The sequence below is a fragment of the Lepisosteus platostomus genome, chromosome 5 (genome assembly GCF_059453375.1).
Source record: "Lepisosteus platostomus isolate fLepPlt1 chromosome 5, fLepPlt1.hap1, whole genome shotgun sequence".
In the NCBI taxonomy this organism is placed as follows: Eukaryota; Metazoa; Chordata; class Actinopteri; order Semionotiformes; family Lepisosteidae; genus Lepisosteus; species Lepisosteus platostomus.
In genome coordinates this window covers 27,592,128-27,618,294 of record NC_142615.1, presented here as the reverse complement: position 1 = coordinate 27,618,294, position 26,167 = coordinate 27,592,128, and positions in this window count along the sequence as shown.

Genomic DNA, 26,167 nt, shown 5'->3' with positions numbered 1-26,167 from the left:
AACATGTTTCTGCAAGTTTGGTCAACCCCATGTAAGTTATGGGGCAGTAACAGTACACTTTTCAAAACGTGTTTTTCAGCCCGAAATAAACGCGTTTTTTCAGACAACTGAATACCCATGTAGCAGCAAGTCTCAGAAGAGCCCACACACTCAGCTCTTAACCCCAGTGTGCAGAAAGGGTCAAAACGTGTTTTTCAGCAGAAATAAACATGTTTCTGCAAGTTTGGTCAACCCCATGTAAGTTATGGGGCAGTAACAGTACACTCTGCAAATCGTGTTTTTCAGCCCGAAATAAACGCGTTTTTTCAAACAAATGAATCCCCATGTAGCAGCAAGGCTCAGAAGAGCCCACACACTCAGATCTTAACCCCAGTGTGCTGAAAGTGTCAAAACATGTTTTTCAGCAGAAATAAACATGTTTCTGCAAGTTTGGTCAACCCCATGTAAGTTATGGGGCAGTAACAGTACACTTTTCAAAACGTGTTTTTCAGCCCGAAATAAACGCGTTTTTTCAGACAACTGAATCCCCATGTAGCAAAAAGGCTCAGAAGAGCCCACACACTCAGATCTTAACCCCAGTGTGCTGAAAGTGTCAAAACATGTTTTTCAGCAGAAATAAACATGTTTCTGCAAGTTTGGTCAACCCCATGTAAGTTATGGGGCAGTAACAGTACACTCTGCAAAACGTGTTTTTCAGCCCGAAATAAACGCGTTTTTTCAGACAACTGAATCCCCATGTAGCAGCAAGGCTCAGAAGAGCCCACACACTCAGAACTTAACCCCAGTGTGCTGAAAGTGTCAAAACATGTTTTTCAGCAGAAATAAACATGTTTCTGCAAGTTTGGTCAACCCCATGTAAGTTATGGGGCAGTAACAGTACACTTTTCAAAACGTGTTTTTCAGCCCGAAATAAACGCGTTTTTTCATACAACTGAATCCCCATGTAGCAACAAGGCTCAGAAGAGCCCACACACTCAGATCTTAACCCCAGTGTGCTGAAAGTGTCAAAACTTGTTTTTCAGCAGAAATAAACATGTTTCTGCAAGTTTGGTCAACCCCATGTAAGTTATGGGGCAGTAACAGTACACTTTTCAAAACGTGTTTTTCAGCCCGAAATAAACGCGTTTTTTCAGACAACTGAATCCCCATGTAGCAACAAGGCTCAGAAGAGCCCACACACTCAGATCTTAACCCCAGTGTGCTGAAAGTGTCAAAACATGTTTTTCAGCAGAAATAAACATGTTTCTGCAAGTTTGGTCAACCCCATGTAAGTTATGGGGCAGTAACAGTACACTTTTCAAAACGTGTTTTTCAGCCCGAAATAAACGCGTTTTTTCAGACAACTGAATCCCCATGTAGCAACAAGGCTCAGAAGAGCCCACACACTCAGATCTTAACCCCAGTGTGCTGAAAGTGTCAAAACATGTTTTTCAGCAGAAATAAACATGTTTCTGCAAGTTTGGTCAACCCCATGTAAGTTATGGGGCAGTAACAGTACACTTTTCAAAACGTGTTTTTCAGCCCGAAATAAACGCGTTTTTTCAGACAACTGAATACCCATGTAGCAGCAAGTCTCAGAAGAGCCCACACACTCAGATCTTAACCCCAGTGTGCAGAAAGGGTCAAAACGTGTTTTTCAGCAGAAATAAACATGTTTCTGCAAGTTTGGTCAACCCCATGTAAGTTATGGGGCAGTAACAGTACACTCTGCAAAACGTGTTTTTCAGCCCGAAATAAACGCGTTTTTTCAGACAACTGAATCCCCATGTAGCAGCAAGGCTCAGAAGAGCCCACACACTCAGATCTTAACCCCAGTGTGCTGAAAGTGTCAAAACATGTTTTTCAGCAGAAATAAACATGTTTCTGCAAGTTTGGTCAACCCCATGTAAGTTATGGGGCAGTAACAGTACACTTTTCAAAACGTGTTTTTCAGCCCGAAATAAACGCGTTTTTTCAGACAACTGAATCCCCATGTAGCAACAAGGCTCAGAAGAGCCCACACACTCAGATCTTAACCCCAGTGTGCTGAAAGTGTCAAAACATGTTTTTCAGCAGAAATAAACATGTTTCTGCAAGTTTGGTCAACCCCATGTAAGTTATGAGGCAGTAACAGTACACTCTGCAAAACGTGTTTTTCAGCCCGAAATAAACGCGTTTTTTCAGACAACTGAATCCCCATGTAGCAGCAAGGCTCAGAAGAGCCCACACACTCAGATCTTAACCCCAGTGTGCTGAAAGTGTCAAAACATGTTTTTCAGCAGAAATAAACATGTTTCTGCAAGTTTGGTCAACCCCATGTAAGTTATGGGGCAGTAACAGTACACTTTTCAAAACGTGTTTTTCAGCCCGAAATAAACGCGTTTTTTCAGACAACTGAATCCCCATGTAGCAACAAGGCTCAGAAGAGCCCACACACTCAGATCTTAACCCCAGTGTGCTGAAAGTGTCAAAACATGTTTTTCAGCAGAAATAAGCATGTTTCTGCAAGTTTGGTCAACCCCATGTAAGTTATGGGGCAGTAACAGTACACTTTTCAAAACGTGTTTTTCAGCCCGAAATAAACGCGTTTTTTCAGACAACTGAATCCCCATGTAGCAGCAAGGCTCAGAAGAGCCCACACACTCAGATCTTAACCCCAGTGTGCTGAAAGTGTCAAAACATGTTTTTCAGCAGAAATAAACATGTTTCTGCAAGTTTGGTCAACCCCATGTAAGTTATGGGGCAGTAACAGTACACTTTTCAAAACGTGTTTTTCAGCCCGAAATAAACGCGTTTTTTCAGACAACTGAATCCCCATGTAGCAACAAGGCTCAGAAGAGCCCACACACTCAGATCTTAACCCCAGTGTGGTGAAAGTGTCAAAACATGTTTTTCAGCAGAAATAAACATGTTTCTGCAAGTTTGGTCAACCCCATGTAAGTTATGGGGCAGTAACAGTACACTTTTCAAAACGTGTTTTTCAGCCCGAAATAAACGCGTTTTTTCAGACAACTGAATCCCCATGTAGCAACAAGGCTCAGAAGAGCCCACACACTCAGATCTTAACCCCAGTGTGCTGAAAGTGTCAAAACATGTTTTTCAGCAGAAATAAACATGTTTCTGCAAGTTTGGTCAACCCCATGTAAGTTATGGGGCATTAACAGTACACTTTTCAAAACGTGTTTTTCAGCCCGAAATAAACGCGTTTTTTCAGACAACTGAATCCCCATGTAGCAACAAGGCTCAGAAGAGCCCACACACTCAGATCTTAACCCCAGTGTGCTGAAAGTGTCAAAACATGTTTTTCAGCAGAAATAAACATGTTTCTGCAAGTTTGGTCAACCCCATGTAAGTTATGGGGCAGTAACAGTACACTTTTCAAAACGTGTTTTTCAGCCCGAAATAAACGCGTTTTTTCAGACAACTGAATACCCGTGTAGCAGCAAGTCTCAGAAGAGCCCACACACTCAGCTCTTAACCCCAGTGTGCAGAAAGGGTCAAAACGTGTTTTTCAGCAGAAATAAACATGTTTCTGCAAGTTTGGTCAACCCCATGTAAGTTATGGGGCAGTAACAGTACACTTTTCAAAACGTGTTTTTCAGCCCGAAATAAACGCGTTTTTTCAGACAACTGAATCCCCATGTAGCAACAAGGCTCAGAAGAGCCCACACACTCAGATCTTAACCCCAGTGTGCTGAAAGTGTCAAAACATGTTTTTCAGCAGAAATAAACATGTTTCTGCAAGTTTGGTCAACCCCATGTAAGTTATGGGGCAGTAACAGTACACTTTTCAAAACGTGTTTTTCAGCCCGAAATAAACGCGTTTTTTCAGACAACTGAATCCCCATGTAGCAACAAGGCTCAGAAGAGCCCACACACTCAGATCTTAACCCCAGTGTGCTGAAAGTGTCAAAACATGTTTTTCAGCAGAAATAAACATGTTTCTGCAAGTTTGGTCAACCCCATGTAAGTTATGGGGCATTAACAGTACACTTTTCAAAACGTGTTTTTCAGCCCGAAATAAACGCGTTTTTTCAGACAACTGAATCCCCATGTAGCAACAAGGCTCAGAAGAGCCCACACACTCAGATCTTAACCCCAGTGTGCTGAAAGTGTCAAAACATGTTTTTCAGCAGAAATAAACATGTTTCTGCAAGTTTGGTCAACCCCATGTAAGTTATGGGGCAGTAACAGTACACTTTTCAAAACGTGTTTTTCAGCCCGAAATAAACGCGTTTTTTCAGACAACTGAATACCCATGTAGCAGCAAGTCTCAGAAGAGCCCACACACTCAGCTCTTAACCCCAGTGTGCAGAAAGGGTCAAAACGTGTTTTTCAGCAGAAATAAACATGTTTCTGCAAGTTTGGTCAACCCCATGTAAGTTATGGGGCAGTAACAGTACACTCTGCAAATCGTGTTTTTCAGCCCGAAATAAACGCGTTTTTTCAAACAAATGAATCCCCATGTAGCAGCAAGGCTCAGAAGAGCCCACACACTCAGATCTTAACCCCAGTGTGCTGAAAGTGTCAAAACATGTTTTTCAGCAGAAATAAACATGTTTCTGCAAGTTTGGTCAACCCCATGTAAGTTATGGGGCAGTAACAGTACACTTTTCAAAACGTGTTTTTCAGCCCGAAATAAACGCGTTTTTTCAGACAACTGAATCCCCATGTAGCAAAAAGGCTCAGAAGAGCCCACACACTCAGATCTTAACCCCAGTGTGCTGAAAGTGTCAAAACATGTTTTTCAGCAGAAATAAACATGTTTCTGCAAGTTTGGTCAACCCCATGTAAGTTATGGGGCAGTAACAGTACACTCTGCAAAACGTGTTTTTCAGCCCGAAATAAACGCGTTTTTTCAGACAACTGAATCCCCATGTAGCAGCAAGGCTCAGAAGAGCCCACACACTCAGATCTTAACCCCAGTGTGCTGAAAGTGTCAAAACATGTTTTTCAGCAGAAATAAACATGTTTCTGCAAGTTTGGTCAACCCCATGTAAGTTATGGGGCAGTAACAGTACACTTTTCAAAACGTGTTTTTCAGCCCGAAATAAACGCGTTTTTTCAGACAACTGAATCCCCATGTAGCAACAAGGCTCAGAAGAGCCCACACACTCAGATCTTAACCCCAGTGTGCTGAAAGTGTCAAAACATGTTTTTCAGCAGAAATAAACATGTTTCTGCAAGTTTGGTCAACCCCATGTAAGTTATGAGGCAGTAACAGTACACTCTGCAAAACGTGTTTTTCAGCCCGAAATAAACGCGTTTTTTCAGACAACTGAATCCCCATGTAGCAGCAAGGCTCAGAAGAGCCCACACACTCAGATCTTAACCCCAGTGTGCTGAAAGTGTCAAAACATGTTTTTCAGCAGAAATAAACATGTTTCTGCAAGTTTGGTCAACCCCATGTAAGTTATGGGGCAGTAACAGTACACTTTTCAAAACGTGTTTTTCAGCCCGAAATAAACGCGTTTTTTCAGACAACTGAATCCCCATGTAGCAACAAGGCTCAGAAGAGCCCACACACTCAGATCTTAACCCCAGTGTGCTGAAAGTGTCAAAACATGTTTTTCAGCAGAAATAAGCATGTTTCTGCAAGTTTGGTCAACCCCATGTAAGTTATGGGGCAGTAACAGTACACTTTTCAAAACGTGTTTTTCAGCCCGAAATAAACGCGTTTTTTCAGACAACTGAATCCCCATGTAGCAACAAGGCTCAGAAGAGCCCACACACTCAGATCTTAACCCCAGTGTGCTGAAAGTGTCAAAACATGTTTTTCAGCAGAAATAAACATGTTTCTGCAAGTTTGGTCAACCCCATGTAAGTTATGGGGCAGTAACAGTACACTTTTCAAAACGTGTTTTTCAGCCCGAAATAAACGCGTTTTTTCAGACAACTGAATCCCCATGTAGCAGCAAGGCTCAGAAGAGCCCACACACTCAGATCTTAACCCCAGTGTGCTGAAAGTGTCAAAACATGTTTTTCAGCAGAAATAAACATGTTTCTGCAAGTTTGGTCAACCCCATGTAAGTTATGGGGCAGTAACAGTACACTTTTCAAAACGTGTTTTTCAGCCCGAAATAAACGCGTTTTTTCAGACAACTGAATCCCCATGTAGCAACAAGGCTCAGAAGAGCCCACACACTCAGATCTTAACCCCAGTGTGGTGAAAGTGTCAAAACATGTTTTTCAGCAGAAATAAACATGTTTCTGCAAGTTTGGTCAACCCCATGTAAGTTATGGGGCAGTAACAGTACACTCTGCAAAACGTGTTTTTCAGCCCGAAATAAACGCGTTTTTTCAGACAACTGAATACCCATGTAGCAGCAAGGCTCAGAAGAGCCCACACACTCAGATCTTAACCACAGTGTGCTGAAAGTGTCAAAACATGTTTTTCAGCAGAAATAAACATGTTTCTGCAAGTTTGGTCAACCCCATGTAAGTTATGGGGCAGTAACAGTACACTTTTCAAAACGTGTTTTTCAGCCCGAAATAAACGCGTTTTTTCAGACAACTGAATCCCCATGTAGCAACAAGGCTCAGAAGAGCCCACACACTCAGATCTTAACCCCAGTGTGCTGAAAGTGTCAAAACATGTTTTTCAGCAGAAATAAACATGTTTCTGCAAGTTTGGTCAACCCCATGTAAGTTATGGGGCAGTAACAGTACACTTTTCAAAACGTGTTTTTCAGCCCGAAATAAACGCGTTTTTTCAGACAACTGAATCCCCATGTAGCAACAAGGCTCAGAAGAGCCCACACACTCAGATCTTAACCCCAGTGTGCTGAAAGTGTCAAAACATGTTTTTCAGCAGAAATAAACATGTTTCTGCAAGTTTGGTCAACCCCATGTAAGTTATGGGGCATTAACAGTACACTTTTCAAAACGTGTTTTTCAGCCCGAAATAAACGCGTTTTTTCAGACAACTGAATCCCCATGTAGCAACAAGGCTCAGAAGAGCCCACACACTCAGATCTTAACCCCAGTGTGCTGAAAGTGTCAAAACATGTTTTTCAGCAGAAATAAACATGTTTCTGCAAGTTTGGTCAACCCCATGTAAGTTATGGGGCAGTAACAGTACACTTTTCAAAACGTGTTTTTCAGCCCGAAATAAACGCGTTTTTTCAGACAACTGAATACCCGTGTAGCAGCAAGTCTCAGAAGAGCCCACACACTCAGCTCTTAACCCCAGTGTGCAGAAAGGGTCAAAACGTGTTTTTCAGCAGAAATAAACATGTTTCTGCAAGTTTGGTCAACCCCATGTAAGTTATGGGGCAGTAACAGTACACTTTTCAAAACGTGTTTTTCAGCCCGAAATAAACGCGTTTTTTCAGACAACTGAATCCCCATGTAGCAACAAGGCTCAGAAGAGCCCACACACTCAGATCTTAACCCCAGTGTGCTGAAAGTGTCAAAACATGTTTTTCAGCAGAAATAAACATGTTTCTGCAAGTTTGGTCAACCCCATGTAAGTTATGGGGCAGTAACAGTACACTTTTCAAAACGTGTTTTTCAGCCCGAAATAAACGCGTTTTTTCAGACAACTGAATCCCCATGTAGCAACAAGGCTCAGAAGAGCCCACACACTCAGATCTTAACCCCAGTGTGCTGAAAGTGTCAAAACATGTTTTTCAGCAGAAATAAACATGTTTCTGCAAGTTTGGTCAACCCCATGTAAGTTATGGGGCATTAACAGTACACTTTTCAAAACGTGTTTTTCAGCCCGAAATAAACGCGTTTTTTCAGACAACTGAATCCCCATGTAGCAAAAAGGCTCAGAAGAGCCCACACACTCAGATCTTAACCCCAGTGTGCTGAAAGTGTCAAAACATGTTTTTCAGCAGAAATAAACATGTTTCTGCAAGTTTGGTCAACCCCATGTAAGTTATGGGGCAGTAACAGTACACTTTTCAAAACGTGTTTTTCAGCCCGAAATAAACGCGTTTTTTCAGACAACTGAATACCCATGTAGCAGCAAGTCTCAGAAGAGCCCACACACTCAGCTCTTAACCCCAGTGTGCAGAAAGGGTCAAAACGTGTTTTTCAGCAGAAATAAACATGTTTCTGCAAGTTTGGTCAACCCCATGTAAGTTATGGGGCAGTAACAGTACACTCTGCAAATCGTGTTTTTCAGCCCGAAATAAACGCGTTTTTTCAAACAAATGAATCCCCATGTAGCAGCAAGGCTCAGAAGAGCCCACACACTCAGATCTTAACCCCAGTGTGCTGAAAGTGTCAAAACATGTTTTTCAGCAGAAATAAACATGTTTCTGCAAGTTTGGTCAACCCCATGTAAGTTATGGGGCAGTAACAGTACACTTTTCAAAACGTGTTTTTCAGCCCGAAATAAACGCGTTTTTTCAGACAACTGAATCCCCATGTAGCAAAAAGGCTCAGAAGAGCCCACACACTCAGATCTTAACCCCAGTGTGCTGAAAGTGTCAAAACATGTTTTTCAGCAGAAATAAACATGTTTCTGCAAGTTTGGTCAACCCCATGTAAGTTATGGGGCAGTAACAGTACACTCTGCAAAACGTGTTTTTCAGCCCGAAATAAACGCGTTTTTTCAGACAACTGAATCCCCATGTAGCAGCAAGGCTCAGAAGAGCCCACACACTCAGAACTTAACACCAGTGTGCTGAAAGTGTCAAAACATGTTTTTCAGCAGAAATAAACATGTTTCTGCAAGTTTGGTCAACCCCATGTAAGTTATGGGGCAGTAACAGTACACTTTTCAAAACGTGTTTTTCAGCCCGAAATAAACGCGTTTTTTCATACAACTGAATCCCCATGTAGCAACAAGGCTCAGAAGAGCCCACACACTCAGATCTTAACCCCAGTGTGCTGAAAGTGTCAAAACTTGTTTTTCAGCAGAAATAAACATGTTTCTGCAAGTTTGGTCAACCCCATGTAAGTTATGGGGCAGTAACAGTACACTTTTCAAAACGTGTTTTTCAGCCCGAAATAAACGCGTTTTTTCAGACAACTGAATCCCCATGTAGCAACAAGGCTCAGAAGAGCCCACACACTCAGATCTTAACCCCAGTGTGCTGAAAGTGTCAAAACATGTTTTTCAGCAGAAATAAGCATGTTTCTGCAAGTTTGGTCAACCCCATGTAAGTTATGGGGCAGTAACAGTACACTTTTCAAAACGTGTTTTTCAGCCCGAAATAAACGCGTTTTTTCAGACAACTGAATCCCCATGTAGCAACAAGGCTCAGAAGAGCCCACACACTCAGATCTTAACCCCAGTGTGCTGAAAGTGTCAAAACATGTTTTTCAGCAGAAATAAACATGTTTCTGCAAGTTTGGTCAACCCCATGTAAGTTATGGGGCAGTAACAGTACACTTTTCAAAACGTGTTTTTCAGCCGAAATAAACGCGTTTTTTCAGACAACTGAATCCCCATGTAGCAACAAGGCTCAGAAGAGCCCACACACTCAGATCTTAACCCCAGTGTGCTGAAAGTGTCAAAACATGTTTTTCAGCAGAAATAAACATGTTTCTGCAAGTTTGGTCAACCCCATGTAAGTTATGGGGCAGTAACAGTACACTTTTCAAAACGTGTTTTTCAGCCCGAAATAAACGCGTTTTTTCAGACAACTGAATACCCATGTAGCAGCAAGTCTCAGAAGAGCCCACACACTCAGCTCTTAACCCCAGTGTGCAGAAAGGGTCAAAACGTGTTTTTCAGCAGAAATAAACATGTTTCTGCAAGTTTGGTCAACCCCATGTAAGTTATGGGGCAGTAACAGTACACTCTGCAAATCGTGTTTTTCAGCCCGAAATAAACGCGTTTTTTCAGACAACTGAATCCCCATGTAGCAGCAAGGCTCAGAAGAGCCCACACACTCAGATCTTAAACCCAGTGTGTTGAAAGTGTCAAAACATGTTTTTCAGCAGAAATAAACATGTTTCTGCAAGTTTGGTCAACCCCATGTAAGTTATGGGGCAGTAACAGTACACTTTTCAAAACTTGTTTTTCAGCCCGAAATAAACGCGTTTTTTCAGACAACTGAATCCCCATGTAGCAACAAGGCTCAGAAGAGCCCACACACTCAGATCTTAACCCCAGTGTGCTGAAAGTGTCAAAACTTGTTTTTCAGCAGAAATAAACATGTTTCTGCAAGTTTGGTCAACCCCATGTAAGTTATGGGGCAGTAACAGTACACTCTGCAAAACGTGTTTTTCAGCCCGAAATAAACGCGTTTTTTCAGACAACTGAATCCCCATGTAGCAGCAAGGCTCAGAAGAGCCCACACACTCAGAACTTAACCCCAGTGTGCTGAAAGTGTCAAAACATGTTTTTCAGCAGAAATAAACATGTTTCTGCAAGTTTGGTCAACCCCATGTAAGTTATGGGGCAGTAACAGTACACTTTTCAAAACGTGTTTTTCAGCCCGAAATAAACGCGTTTTTTCATACAACTGAATCCCCATGTAGCAACAAGGCTCAGAAGAGCCCACACACTCAGATCTTAACCCCAGTGTGCTGAAAGTGTCAAAACTTGTTTTTCAGCAGAAATAAACATGTTTCTGCAAGTTTGGTCAACCCCATGTAAGTTATGGGGCAGTAACAGTACACTTTTCAAAACGTGTTTTTCAGCCCGAAATAAACGCGTTTTTTCAGACAACTGAATCCCCATGTAGCAACAAGGCTCAGAAGAGCCCACACACTCAGATCTTAACCCCAGTGTGCTGAAAGTGTCAAAACATGTTTTTCAGCAGAAATAAACATGTTTCTGCAAGTTTGGTCAACCCCATGTAAGTTATGGGGCAGTAACAGTACACTTTTCAAAACGTGTTTTTCAGCCCGAAATAAACGCGTTTTTTCAGACAACTGAATACCCATGTAGCAGCAAGTCTCAGAAGAGCCCACACACTCAGATCTTAACCCCAGTGTGCAGAAAGGGTCAAAACGTGTTTTTCAGCAGAAATAAACATGTTTCTGCAAGTTTGGTCAACCCCATGTAAGTTATGGGGCAGTAACAGTACACTCTGCAAAACGTGTTTTTCAGCCCGAAATAAACGCGTTTTTTCAGACAACTGAATCCCCATGTAGCAGCAAGGCTCAGAAGAGCCCACACACTCAGATCTTAACCCCAGTGTGCTGAAAGTGTCAAAACATGTTTTTCAGCAGAAATAAACATGGTTCTGCAAGTTTGGTCAACCCCATGTAAGTTATGGGGCAGTAACAGTACACTTTTCAAAACGTGTTTTTCAGCCCGAAATAAACGCGTTTTTTCAGACAACTGAATCCCCATGTAGCAACAAGGCTCAGAAGAGCCCACACACTCAGATCTTAACCCCAGTGTGCTGAAAGTGTCAAAACATGTTTTTCAGCAGAAATAAACATGTTTCTGCAAGTTTGGTCAACCCCATGTAAGTTATGAGGCAGTAACAGTACACTCTGCAAAACGTGTTTTTCAGCCCGAAATAAACGCGTTTTTTCAGACAACTGAATCCCCATGTAGCAGCAAGGCTCAGAAGAGCCCACACACTCAGATCTTAACCCCAGTGTGCTGAAAGTGTCAAAACATGTTTTTCAGCAGAAATAAACATGTTTCTGCAAGTTTGGTCAACCCCATGTAAGTTATGGGGCAGTAACAGTACACTTTTCAAAACGTGTTTTTCAGCCCGAAATAAACGCGTTTTTTCAGACAACTGAATCCCCATGTAGCAACAAGGCTCAGAAGAGCCCACACACTCAGATCTTAACCCCAGTGTGCTGAAAGTGTCAAAACATGTTTTTCAGCAGAAATAAGCATGTTTCTGCAAGTTTGGTCAACCCCATGTAAGTTATGGGGCAGTAACAGTACACTTTTCAAAACGTGTTTTTCAGCCCGAAATAAACGCGTTTTTTCAGACAACTGAATCCCCATGTAGCAACAAGGCTCAGAAGAGCCCACACACTCAGATCTTAACCCCAGTGTGCTGAAAGTGTCAAAACATGTTTTTCAGCAGAAATAAACATGTTTCTGCAAGTTTGGTCAACCCCATGTAAGTTATGGGGCAGTAACAGTACACTTTTCAAAACGTGTTTTTCAGCCCGAAATAAACGCGTTTTTTCAGACAACTGAATCCCCATGTAGCAACAAGGCTCAGAAGAGCCCACACACTCAGATCTTAACCCCAGTGTGCTGAAAGTGTCAAAACATGTTTTTCAGCAGAAATAAGCATGTTTCTGCAAGTTTGGTCAACCCCATGTAAGTTATGGGGCAGTAACAGTACACTTTTCAAAACGTGTTTTTCAGCCCGAAATAAACGCGTTTTTTCAGACAACTGAATCCCCATGTAGCAACAAGGCTCAGAAGAGCCCACACACTCAGATCTTAACCCCAGTGTGCTGAAAGTGTCAAAACATGTTTTTCAGCAGAAATAAACATGTTTCTGCAAGTTTGGTCAACCCCATGTAAGTTATGGGGCAGTAACAGTACACTTTTCAAAACGTGTTTTTCAGCCCGAAATAAACGCGTTTTTTCAGACAACTGAATCCCCATGTAGCAGCAAGGCTCAGAAGAGCCCACACACTCAGATCTTAACCCCAGTGTGCTGAAAGTGTCAAAACATGTTTTTCAGCAGAAATAAACATGTTTCTGCAAGTTTGGTCAACCCCATGTAAGTTATGGGGCAGTAACAGTACACTTTTCAAAACGTGTTTTTCAGCCCGAAATAAACGCGTTTTTTCAGACAACTGAATCCCCATGTAGCAACAAGGCTCAGAAGAGCCCACACACTCAGATCTTAACCCCAGTGTGGTGAAAGTGTCAAAACATGTTTTTCAGCAGAAATAAACATGTTTCTGCAAGTTTGGTCAACCCCATGTAAGTTATGGGGCAGTAACAGTACACTCTGCAAAACGTGTTTTTCAGCCCGAAATAAACGCGTTTTTTCAGACAACTGAATACCCATGTAGCAGCAAGGCTCAGAAGAGCCCACACACTCAGATCTTAACCCCAGTGTGCTGAAAGTGTCAAAACATGTTTTTCAGCAGAAATAAACATGTTTCTGCAAGTTTGGTCAACCCCATGTAAGTTATGGGGCATTAACAGTACACTTTTCAAAACGTGTTTTTCAGCCCGAAATAAACGCGTTTTTTCAGACAACTGAATCCCCATGTAGCAACAAGGCTCAGAAGAGCCCACACACTCAGATCTTAACCCCAGTGTGCTGAAAGTGTCAAAACATGTTTTTCAGCAGAAATAAACATGTTTCTGCAAGTTTGGTCAACCCCATGTAAGTTATGGGGCAGTAACAGTACACTTTTCAAAACGTGTTTTTCAGCCCGAAATAAACGCGTTTTTTCAGACAACTGAATACCCGTGTAGCAGCAAGTCTCAGAAGAGCCCACACACTCAGCTCTTAACCCCAGTGTGCAGAAAGGGTCAAAACGTGTTTTTCAGCAGAAATAAACATGTTTCTGCAAGTTTGGTCAACCCCATGTAAGTTATGGGGCAGTAACAGTACACTCTGCAAATCGTGTTTTTCAGCCCGAAATAAACGCGTTTTTTCAAACAAATGAATCCCCATGTAGCAGCAAGGCTCAGAAGAGCCCACACACTCAGATCTTAACCCCAGTGTGCTGAAAGTGTCAAAACATGTTTTTCAGCAGAAATAAACATGTTTCTGCAAGTTTGGTCAACCCCATGTAAGTTATGGGGCAGTAACAGTACACTTTTCAAAACGTGTTTTTCAGCCCGAAATAAACGCGTTTTTTCAGACAACTGAATCCCCATGTAGCAAAAAGGCTCAGAAGAGCCCACACACTCAGATCTTAACCCCAGTGTGCTGAAAGTGTCAAAACATGTTTTTCAGCAGAAATAAACATGTTTCTGCAAGTTTGGTCAACCCCATGTAAGTTATGGGGCAATAACAGTACACTCTGCAAAACGTGTTTTGCAGCCCGAAATAAACGCGTTTTTTCAGACAACTGAATCCCCATGTAGCAGCAAGGCTCAGAAGAGCCCACACACTCAGAACTTAACCCCAGTGTGCTGAAAGTGTCAAAACATGTTTTTCAGCAGAAATAAACATGTTTCTGCAAGTTTGGTCAACCCCATGTAAGTTATGGGGCAGTAACAGTACACTTTTCAAAACGTGTTTTTCAGCCCGAAATAAACGCGTTTTTTCAGACAACTGAATCCCCATGTAGCAACAAGGCTCAGAAGAGCCCACACACTCAGATCTTAACCCCAGTGTGCTGAAAGTGTCAAAACTTGTTTTTCAGCAGAAATAAACATGTTTCTGCAAGTTTGGTCAACCCCATGTAAGTTATGGGGCAGTAACAGTACACTTTTCAAAACGTGTTTTTCAGCCCGAAATAAACGCGTTTTTTCAGACAACTGAATCCCCATGTAGCAACAAGGCTCAGAAGAGCCCACACACTCAGATCTTAACCCCAGTGTGCTGAAAGTGTCAAAACATGTTTTTCAGCAGAAATAAACATGTTTCTGCAAGTTTGGTCAACCCCATGTAAGTTATGGGGCAGTAACAGTACACTCTGCAAAACGTGTTTTTCAGCCCGAAATAAACGCGTTTTTTCAGACAACTGAATCCCCATGTAGCAGCAAGGCTCAGAAGAGCCCACACACTCAGATCTTAACCCCAGTGTGCTGAAAGTGTCAAAACATGTTTTTCAGCAGAAATAAACATGTTTCTGCAAGTTTGGTCAACCCCATGTAAGTTATGGGGCAGTAACAGTACACTTTTCAAAACGTGTTTTTCAGCCCGAAATAAACGCGTTTTTTCAGACAACTGAATCCCCATGTAGCAACAAGGCTCAGAAGAGCCCACACACTCAGATCTTAACCCCAGTGTGCTGAAAGTGTCAAAACATGTTTTTCAGCAGAAATAAGCATGTTTCTGCAAGTTTGGTCAACCCCATGTAAGTTATGGGGCAGTAACAGTACACTTTTCAAAACGTGTTTTTCAGCCCGAAATAAACGCGTTTTTTCAGACAACTGAATCCCCATGTAGCAACAAGGCTCAGAAGAGCCCACACACTCAGATCTTAACCCCAGTGTGCTGAAAGTGTCAAAACATGTTTTTCAGCAGAAATAAACATGTTTCTGCAAGTTTGGTCAACCCCATGTAAGTTATGGGGCAGTAACAGTACACTTTTCAAAACGTGTTTTTCAGCCCGAAATAAACGCGTTTTTTCAGACAACTGAATCCCCATGTAGCAGCAAGGCTCAGAAGAGCCCACACACTCAGATCTTAACCCCAGTGTGCTGAAAGTGTCAAAACATGTTTTTCAGCAGAAATAAACATGTTTCTGCAAGTTTGGTCAACCCCATGTAAGTTATGGGGCAGTAACAGTACACTTTTCAAAACGTGTTTTTCAGCCCGAAATAAACGCGTTTTTTCAGACAACTGAATCCCCATGTAGCAACAAGGCTCAGAAGAGCCCACACACTCAGATCTTAACCCCAGTGTGGTGAAAGTGTCAAAACATGTTTTTCAGCAGAAATAAACATGTTTCTGCAAGTTTGGTCAACCCCATGTAAGTTATGGGGCAGTAACAGTACACTCTGCAAAACGTGTTTTTCAGCCCGAAATAAACGCGTTTTTTCAGACAACTGAATACCCATGTAGCAGCAAGGCTCAGAAGAGCCCACACACTCAGATCTTAACCACAGTGTGCTGAAAGTGTCAAAACATGTTTTTCAGCAGAAATAAACATGTTTCTGCAAGTTTGGTCAACCCCATGTAAGTTATGGGGCAGTAACAGTACACTTTTCAAAACGTGTTTTTCAGCCCGAAATAAACGCGTTTTTTCAGACAACTGAATCCCCATGTAGCAACAAGGCTCAGAAGAGCCCACACACTCAGATCTTAACCCCAGTGTGCTGAAAGTGTCAAAACATGTTTTTCAGCAGAAATAAACATGTTTCTGCAAGTTTGGTCAACCCCATGTAAGTTATGGGGCAGTAACAGTACACTTTTCAAAACGTGTTTTTCAGCCCGAAATAAACGCGTTTTTTCAGACAACTGAATCCCCATGTAGCAACAAGGCTCAGAAGAGCCCACACACTCAGATCTTAACCCCAGTGTGCTGAAAGTGTCAAAACATGTTTTTCAGCAGAAATAAACATGTTTCTGCAAGTTTGGTCAACCCCATGTAAGTTATGGGGCATTAACAGTACACTTTTCAAAACGTGTTTTTCAGCCCGAAATAAACGCGTTTTTTCAGACAACTGAATCCCCATGTAGCAACAAGGCTCAGAAGAGCCCACACACTCAGATCTTAACCCCAGTGTGCTGAAAGTGTCAAAACATGTTTTTCAGCAGAAATAAACATGTTTCTGCAAGTTTGGTCAACCCCATGTAAGTTATGGGGCAGTAACAGTACACTTTTCAAAACGTGTTTTTCAGCCCGAAATAAACGCGTTTATCAGACAACTGAATACCCGTGTAGCAGCAAGTCTCAGAAGAGCCCACACACTCAGCTCTTAACCCCAGTGTGCAGAAAGGGTCAAAACGTGTTTTTCAGCAGAAATAAACATGTTTCTGCAAGTTTGGTCAACCCCATGTAAGTTATGGGGCAGTAACAGTACACTCTGCAAATCGTGTTTTTCAGCCCGAAATAAACGCGTTTTTTCAAACAAATGAATCCCCATGTAGCAGCAAGGCTCAGAAGAGCCCACACACTCAGATCTTAACCCCAGTGTGCTGAAAGTGTCAAAACATGTTTTTCAGCAGAAATAAACATGTTTCTGCAAGTTTGGTCAACCCCATGTAAGTTATGGGGCAGTAACAGTACACTTTTCAAAACGTGTTTTTCAGCCCGAAATAAACGCGTTTTTTCAGACAACTGAATCCCCATGTAGCAAAAAGGCTCAGAAGAGCCCACACACTCAGATCTTAACCCCAGTGTGCTGAAAGTGTCAAAACATGTTTTTCAGCAGAAATAAACATGTTTCTGCAAGTTTGGTCAACCCCATGTAAGTTATGGGGCAGTAACAGTACACTCTGCAAAACGTGTTTTGCAGCCCGAAATAAACGCGTTTTTTCAGACAACTGAATCCCCATGTAGCAGCAAGGCTCAGAAGAGCCCACACACTCAGAACTTAACCCCAGTGTGCTGAAAGTGTCAAAACATGTTTTTCAGCAGAAATAAACATGTTTCTGCAAGTTTGGTCAACCCCATGTAAGTTATGGGGCAGTAACAGTACACTTTTCAAAACGTGTTTTTCAGCCCGAAATAAACGCGTTTTTTCAGACAACTGAATCCCCATGTAGCAACAAGGCTCAGAAGAGCCCACACACTCAGATCTTAACCCCAGTGTGCTGAAAGTGTCAAAACATGTTTTTCAGCAGAAATAAACATGTTTCTGCAAGTTTGGTCAACCCCATGTAAGTTATGGGGCAGTAACAGTACACTTTTCAAACGTGTTTTTCAGCCCGAAATAAACGCGTTTTTTCAGACAACTGAATCCCCTTGTAGCAACAAGGCTCAGAAGAGCCCACACACTCAGATCTTAACCCCAGTGTTCTGAAAGTGTCAAAACATGTTTTTCAGCAGAAATAAACATGTTTCTGCAAGTTTGGTCAACCCCATGTAAGTTATGGGGCAGTAACAGTACACTTTTCAAAACGTGTTTTTCAGCCCGAAATAAACGCGTTTTTTCAGACAACTGAATCCCCATGTAGCAGCAAGGCTCAGAAGAGCCCACACACTCAGATCTTAACCCCAGTGTGCTGAAAGTGTCAAAACATGTTTTTCAGCAGAAATAAACATGTTTCTGCAAGTTTGGTCAACCCCATGTAAGTTATGGGGCAGTAACAGTACACTTTTCAAAACGTGTTTTTCAGCCCGAAATAAACGCGTTTTTTCAGACAACTGAATCCCCATGTAGCAACAAGGCTCAGAAGAGCCCACACACTCAGATCTTAACCCCAGTGTGGTGAAAGTGTCAAAACATGTTTTTCAGCAGAAATAAACATGTTTCTGCAAGTTTGGTCAACCCCATGTAAGTTATGGGGCAGTAACAGTACACTCTGCAAAACGTGTTTTTCAGCCCGAAATAAACGCGTTTTTTCAGACAACTGAATACCCATGTAGCAGCAAGGCTCAGAAGAGCCCACACACTCAGATCTTAACCACAGTGTGCTGAAAGTGTCAAAACATGTTTTTCAGCAGAAATAAACATGTTTCTGCAAGTTTGGTCAACCCCATGTAAGTTATGGGGCAGTAACAGTACACTTTTCAAAACGTGTTTTTCAGCCCGAAATAAACGCGTTTTTTCAGACAACTGAATCCCCATGTAGCAACAAGGCTCAGAAGAGCCCACACACTCAGATCTTAACCCCAGTGTGCAGAAAGGGTCAAAACGTGTTTTTCAGCAGAAATAAACATGTTTCTGCAAGTTTGGTCAACCCCATGTAAGTTATGGGGCAGTAACAGTACACTCTGCAAAACGTGTTTTTCAGCCCGAAATAAACGCGTTTTTTCAGACAACTGAATCCCCATGTAGCAGCAAGGCTCAGAAGAGCCCACACACTCAGATCTTAACCCCAGTGTGCTGAAAGTGTCAAAACATGTTTTTCAGCAGAAATAAACATGTTTCTGCAAGTTTGGTCAACCCCATGTAAGTTATGGGGCAGTAACAGTACACTTTTCAAAACGTGTTTTTCAGCCCGAAATAAACGCGTTTTTTCAGACAACTGAATCCCCATGTAGCAACAAGGCTCAGAAGAGCCCACACACTCAGATCTTAACCCCAGTGTGCTGAAAGTGTCAAAACATGTTTTTCAGCAGAAATAAACATGTTTCTGCAAGTTTGGTCAACCCCATGTAAGTTATGGGGCAGTAACAGTACACTCTGCAAAACGTGTTTTTCAGCCCGAAATAAACGCGTTTTTTCAGACAACTGAATCCCCATGTAGCAGCAAGGCTCAGAAGAGCCCACACACTCAGATCTTAACCCCAGTGTGCTGAAAGTGTCAAAACATGTTTTTCAGCAGAAATAAACATGTTTCTGCAAGTTTGGTCAACCCCATGTAAGTTATGGGGCAGTAACAGTACACTTTTCAAAACGTGTTTTTCAGCCCGAAATAAACGCGTTTTTTCAGACAATTGAATACCCATGTAGCAACAAGGCTCAGAAGAGCCCACACACTCAGATCTTAACCCCAGTGTGCTGAAAGTGTCAAAACTTGTTTTTCAGCAGAAATAAACATGTTTCTGCAAGTTTGGTCAACCCCATGTAAGTTATGGGGCAGTAACAGTACACTTTTCAAAACGTGTTTTTCAGCCCGAAATAAACGCGTTTTTTCAGACAACTGAATACCCATGTAGCAGCAAGGCTCAGAAGAGCCCACACACTCAGATCTTAACCCCAGTGTGCTGAAAGTGTCAAAACATGTTATTCTGCAGAAATAAACATGTTTCTGCAAGTTTGGTCAACCCCATGTAAGTTATGGGGCAGTAACAGTACACTTTTCAAAACGTGTTTTTCAGCCCGAAATAAACGCGTTTTTTCAGACAACTGAATCCCCATGTAGCAACAAGGCTCAAAAGAGCCCACACACTCAGATCTTAACCCCAGTGTGCTGAAAGTGTCAAAACATGTTTTTCAGCAGAAATAAACATGTTTCTGCAAGTTTGGTCAACCCCATGTAAGTTATGGGGCAGTAACAGTACACTTTTCAAAACGTGTTTTTCAGCCCGAAATAAACGCGTTTTTTCAGACAACTGAATCCCCATGTAGCAACAAGGCTCAGAAGAGCCCACACACTCAGATCTTAACCCCAGTGTGCTGAAAGTGTCAAAACATGTTTTTCAGCAGAAATAAACATGTTTCTGCAAGTTTGGTCAACCCCATGTAAGTTATGGGGCAGTAACAGTACACTTTTCAAAACGTGTTTTTCAGCCCGAAATAAACGCGTTTTTTCAGACAACTGAATCCCCATGTAGCAACAAGGCTCAGAAGAGCCCACACACTCAGATCTTAACCCCAGTGTGCTGAAAGTGTCAAAACATGTTTTTCAGCAGAAATAAACATGTTTCTGCAAGTTTGGTCAACCCCATGTAAGTTATGGGGCAGTAACAGTACACTTTTCAAAACGTGTTTTTCAGCCCGAAATAAACGCGTTTTTTCAGACAACTGAATACCCATGTAGCAGCAAGTCTCAGAAGAGCCCACACACTCAGATCTTAACCCCAGTGTGCAGAAAGGGTCAAAACGTGTTTTTCAGCAGAAATAAACATGTTTCTGCAAGTTTGGTCAACCCCATGTAAGTTATGGGGCAGTAACAGTACACTCTGCAAAACGTGTTTTTCAGCCCGAAATAAACGCGTTTTTTCAGACAACTGAATCCCCATGTAGCAGCAAGGCTCAGAAGAGCCCACACACTCAGATCTTAACCCCAGTGTGCTGAAAGTGTCAAAACATGTTTTTCAGCAGAAATAAACATGTTTCTGCAAGTTTGGTCAACCCCATGTAAGTTATGGGGCAGTAACAGTACACTTTTCAAAACGTGTTTTTCAGCCCGAAATAAACGCGTTTTTTCAGACAACTGAATCCCCATGTAGCAACAAGGCTCAGAAGAGCCCACACACTCAGATCTTAACCCCAGTGTGCTGAAAGTGTCAAAACATGTTTTTCAGCAGAAATAAACATGTTTCTGCAAGTTTGGTCAACCCCATGTAAGTTATGGGGCAGTAACAGTACACTTTTCAAAACGTGTTTTTCAGCCCGAAATAAACGCGTTTTTTCAGACAACTGAATCCCCATGTAGCAACAAGGCTCAGAAGAGCCCACACACTCAGATCTTAACCCCAGTGTGCTGAAAGTGTCAAAACATGTTTTTCAGCTGAAATAAACATGTTTCTGCAAGTTTGGTCAACCCCATGTAAGTTATGGGGCAGTAACAGTACACTCTGCAAAACGTGTTTTTCAGCCCGAAATAAACGCGTTTTTTCAGACAACTGAATCCCCATGTAGCAGCAAGGCTCAGAAGAGCCCACACACTCAGATCTTAACCCCAGTGTGCTGAAAGTGTCAAAACATGTTTTTCAGCAGAAATAAACATGTTTCTGCAAGTTTGGTCAACCCCATGTAAGTTATGGGGCAGTAACAGTACACTTTTCAAAACGTGTTTTTCAGCCCGAAATAAACGCGTTTTTTCAGACAACTGAATCCCCATGTAGCAACAAGGCTCAGAAGAGCCCACACACTCAGATCTTAACCCCAGTGTGCTGAAAGTGTCAAAACATGTTTTTCAGCAGAAATAAACATGTTTCTGCAAGTTTGGTCAACCCCATGTAAGTTATGGGGCAGTAACAGTACACTTTTCAAAACGTGTTTTTCAGCCCGAAATAAACGCGTTTTTTCAGACAACTGAATCCCCATGTAGCAGCAAGGCTCAGAAGAGCCCACACACTCAGATCTTAACCCCAGTGTGCTGAAAGTGTCAAAACATGTTTTTCAGCAGAAATAAACATGTTTCTGCAAGTTTGGTCAACCCCATGTAAGTTATGGGGCAGTAACAGTACACTTTTCAAAACGTGTTTTTCAGCCCGAAATAAACGCGTTTTTTCAGACAACTGAATCCCCATGTAGCAACAAGGCTCAGAAGAGCCCACACACTCAGATCTTAACCCCAGTGTGGTGAAAGTGTCAAAACATGTTTTTCAGCAGAAATAAACATGTTTCTGCAAGTTTGGTCAACCCCATGTAAGTTATGGGGCAGTAACAGTACACTCTGCAAAACGTGTTTTTCAGCCCGAAATAAACGCGTTTTTTCAGACAACTGAATACCCATGTAGCAGCAAGGCTCAGAAGAGCCCACACACTCAGATCTTAACCACAGTGTGCTGAAAGTGTCAAAACATGTTTTTCAGCAGAAATAAACATGTTTCTGCAAGTTTGGTCAACCCCATGTAAGTTATGGGGCAGTAACAGTACACTTTTCAAAACGTGTTTTTCAGCCCGAAATAAACGCGTTTTTTCAGACAACTGAATCCCCATGTAGCAACAAGGCTCAGAAGAGCCCACACACTCAGATCTTAACCCCAGTGTGCTGAAAGTGTCAAAACATGTTTTTCAGCAGAAATAAACATGTTTCTGCAAGTTTGGTCAACCCCATGTAAGTTATGGGGCAGTAACAGTACACTTTTCAAAACGTGTTTTTCAGCCCGAAATAAACGCGTTTTTTCAGACAACTGAATCCCCATGTAGCAACAAGGCTCAGAAGAGCCCACACACTCAGATCTTAACCCCAGTGTGCTGAAAGTGTCAAAACATGTTTTTCAGCAGAAATAAACATGTTTCTGCAAGTTTGGTCAACCCCATGTAAGTTATGGGGCAGTAACAGTACACTTTTCAAAACGTGTTTTTCAGCCCGAAATAAACGCATTTTTTCAGACAACTGAATCCCCATGTAGCAAAAAGGCTCAGAAGAGCCCACACACTCAGATCTTAACCCCAGTGTGCTGAAAGTGTCAAAACATGTTTTTCAGCAGAAATAAACATGTTTCTGCAAGTTTGGTCAACCCCATGTAAGTTATGGGGCAGTAACAGTACACTCTGCAAAACGTGTTTTTCAGCCCGAAATAAACGCGTTTTTTCAGACAACTGAATCCCCATGTAGCAGCAAGGCTCAGAAGAGCCCACACACTCAGAACTTAACCCCAGTGTGCTGAAAGTGTCAAAACATGTTTTTCAGCAGAAATAAACATGTTTCTGCAAGTTTGGTCAACCCCATGTAAGTTATGGGGCAGTAACAGTACACTTTTCAAAACGTGTTTTTCAGCCCGAAATAAACGCGTTTTTTCATACAACTGAATCCCCATGTAGCAACAAGGCTCAGAAGAGCCCACACACTCAGATCTTAACCCCAGTGTGCTGAAAGTGTCAAAACTTGTTTTTCAGCAGAAATAAACATGTTTCTGCAAGTTTGGTCAACCCCATGTAAGTTATGGGGCAGTAACAGTACACTTTTCAAAACGTGTTTTTCAGCCCGAAATAAACGCGTTTTTTCAGACAACTGAATCCCCATGTAGCAACAAGGCTCAGAAGAGCCCACACACTCAGATCTTAACCCCAGTGTGCTGAAAGTGTCAAAACATGTTTTTCAGCAGAAATAAACATGTTTCTGCAAGTTTGGTCAACCCCATGTAAGTTATGGGGCAGTAACAGTACACTTTTCAAAACGTGTTTTTCAGCCCGAAATAAACGCGTTTTTTCAGACAACTGAATCCCCATGTAGCAACAAGGCTCAGAAGAGCCCACACACTCAGATCTTAACCCCAGTGTGCTGAAAGTGTCAAAACATGTTTTTCAGCAGAAATAAACATGTTTCTGCAAGTTTGGTCAACCCCATGTAAGTTATGGGGCAGTAACAGTACACTTTTCAAAACGTGTTTTTCAGCCCGAAATAAACGCGTTTTTTCAGACAACTGAATACCCATGTAGCAGCAAGTCTCAGAAGAGCCCACACACTCAGATCTTAACCCCAGTGTGCAGAAAGGGTCAAAACGTGTTTTTCAGCAGAAATAAACATGTTTCTGCAAGTTTGGTCAACCCCATGTAAGTTATGGGGCAGTAACAGTACACTCTGCAAAACGTGTTTTTCAGCCCGAAATAAACGCGTTTTTTCAGACAACTGAATCCCCATGTAGCAGCAAGGCTCAGAAGAGCCCACACACTCAGATCTTAACCCCAGTGTGCTGAAAGTGTCAAAACATGTTTTTCAGCAGAAATAAACATGTTTCTGCAAGTTTGGTCAACCCCATGTAAGTTATGGGGCAGTAACAGTACACTTTTCAAAACGTGTTTTTCAGCCCGAAATAAACGCGTTTTTTCAGACAACTGAATCCCCATGTAGCAACAAGGCTCAGAAGAGCCCACACACTCAGATCTTAACCCCAGTGTGCTGAAAGTGTCAAAACATGTTTTTCAGCAGAAATAAACATGTTTCTGCAAGTTTGGTCAACCCCATGTAAGTTATGAGGCAGTAACAGTACACTCTGCAAAACGTGTTTTTCAGCCCGAAATAAACGCGTTTTTTCAGACAACTGAATCCCCATGTAGCAGCAAGGCTCAGAAGAGCCCACACACTCAGATCTTAACCCCAGTGTGCTGAAAGTGTCAAAACATGTTTTTCAGCAGAAATAAACATGTTTCTGCAAGTTTGGTCAACCCCATGTAAGTTATGGGGCAGTAACAGTACACTTTTCAAAACGTGTTTTTCAGCCCGAAATAAACGCGTTTTTTCAGACAACTGAATCCCCATGTAGCAACAAGGCTCAGAAGAGCCCACACACTCAGATCTTAACCCCAGTGTGCTGAAAGTGTCAAAACATGTTTTTCAGCAGAAATAAGCATGTTTCTGCAAGTTTGGTCAACCCCATGTAAGTTATGGGGCAGTAACAGTACACTTTTCAAAACGTGTTTTTCAGCCCGAAATAAACGCGTTTTTTCAGACAACTGAATCCCCATGTAGCAACAAGGCTCAGAAGAGCCCACACACTCAGATCTTAACCCCAGTGTGCTGAAAGTGTCAAAACATGTTTTTCAGCAGAAATAAACATGTTTCTGCAAGTTTGGTCAACCCCATGTAAGTTATGGGGCAGTAACAGTACACTTTTCAAAACGTGTTTTTCAGCCCGAAATAAACGCGTTTTTTCAGACAACTGAATCCCCATGTAGCAGCAAGGCTCAGAAGAGCCCACACACTCAGATCTTAACCCCAGTGTGCTGAAAGTGTCAAAACATGTTTTTCAGCAGAAATAAACATGTTTCTGCAAGTTTGGTCAACCCCATGTAAGTTATGGGGCAGTAACAGTACACTTTTCAAAACGTGTTTTTCAGCCCGAAATAAACGCGTTTTTTCAGACAACTGAATCCCCATGTAGCAACAAGGCTCAGAAGAGCCCACACACTCAGATCTTAACCCCAGTGTGGTGAAAGTGTCAAAACATGTTTTTCAGCAGAAATAAACATGTTTCTGCAAGTTTGGTCAACCCCATGTAAGTTATGGGGCAGTAACAGTACACTCTGCAAAACGTGTTTTTCAGCCCGAAATAAACGCGTTTTTTCAGACAACTGAATACCCATGTAGCAGCAAGGCTCAGAAGAGCCCACACACTCAGATCTTAACCACAGTGTGCTGAAAGTGTCAAAACATGTTTTTCAGCAGAAATAAACATGTTTCTGCAAGTTTGGTCAACCCCATGTAAGTTATGGGGCAGTAACAGTACACTTTTCAAAACGTGTTTTTCAGCCCGAAATAAACGCGTTTTTTCAGACAACTGAATCCCCATGTAGCAACAAGGCTCAGAAGAGCCCACACACTCAGATCTTAACCCCAGTGTGCTGAAAGTGTCAAAACATGTTTTTCAGCAGAAATAAACATGTTTCTGCAAGTTTGGTCAACCCCATGTAAGTTATGGGGCAGTAACAGTACACTTTTCAAAACGTGTTTTTCAGCCCGAAATAAACGCGTTTTTTCAGACAACTGAATCCCCATGTAGCAACAAGGCTCAGAAGAGCCCACACACTCAGATCTTAACCCCAGTGTGCTGAAAGTGTCAAAACATGTTTTTCAGCAGAAATAAACATGTTTCTGCAAGTTTGGTCAACCCCATGTAAGTTATGGGGCATTAACAGTACACTTTTCAAAACGTGTTTTTCAGCCCGAAATAAACGCGTTTTTTCAGACAACTGAATCCCCATGTAGCAACAAGGCTCAGAAGAGCCCACACACTCAGATCTTAACCCCAGTGTGCTGAAAGTGTCAAAACATGTTTTTCAGCAGAAATAAACATGTTTCTGCAAGTTTGGTCAACCCCATGTAAGTTATGGGGCAGTAACAGTACACTTTTCAAAACGTGTTTTTCAGCCCGAAATAAACGCGTTTTTTCAGACAACTGAATACCCGTGTAGCAGCAAGTCTCAGAAGAGCCCACACACTCAGCTCTTAACCCCAGTGTGCAGAAAGGGTCAAAACGTGTTTTTCAGCAGAAATAAACATGTTTCTGCAAGTTTGGTCAACCCCATGTAAGTTATGGGGCAGTAACAGTACACTCTGCAAATCGTGTTTTTCAGCCCGAAATAAACGCGTTTTTTCAAACAAATGAATCCCCATGTAGCAGCAAGGCTCAGAAGAGCCCACACACTCAGATCTTAACCCCAGTGTGCTGAAAGTGTCAAAACATGTTTTTCAGCAGAAATAAACATGTT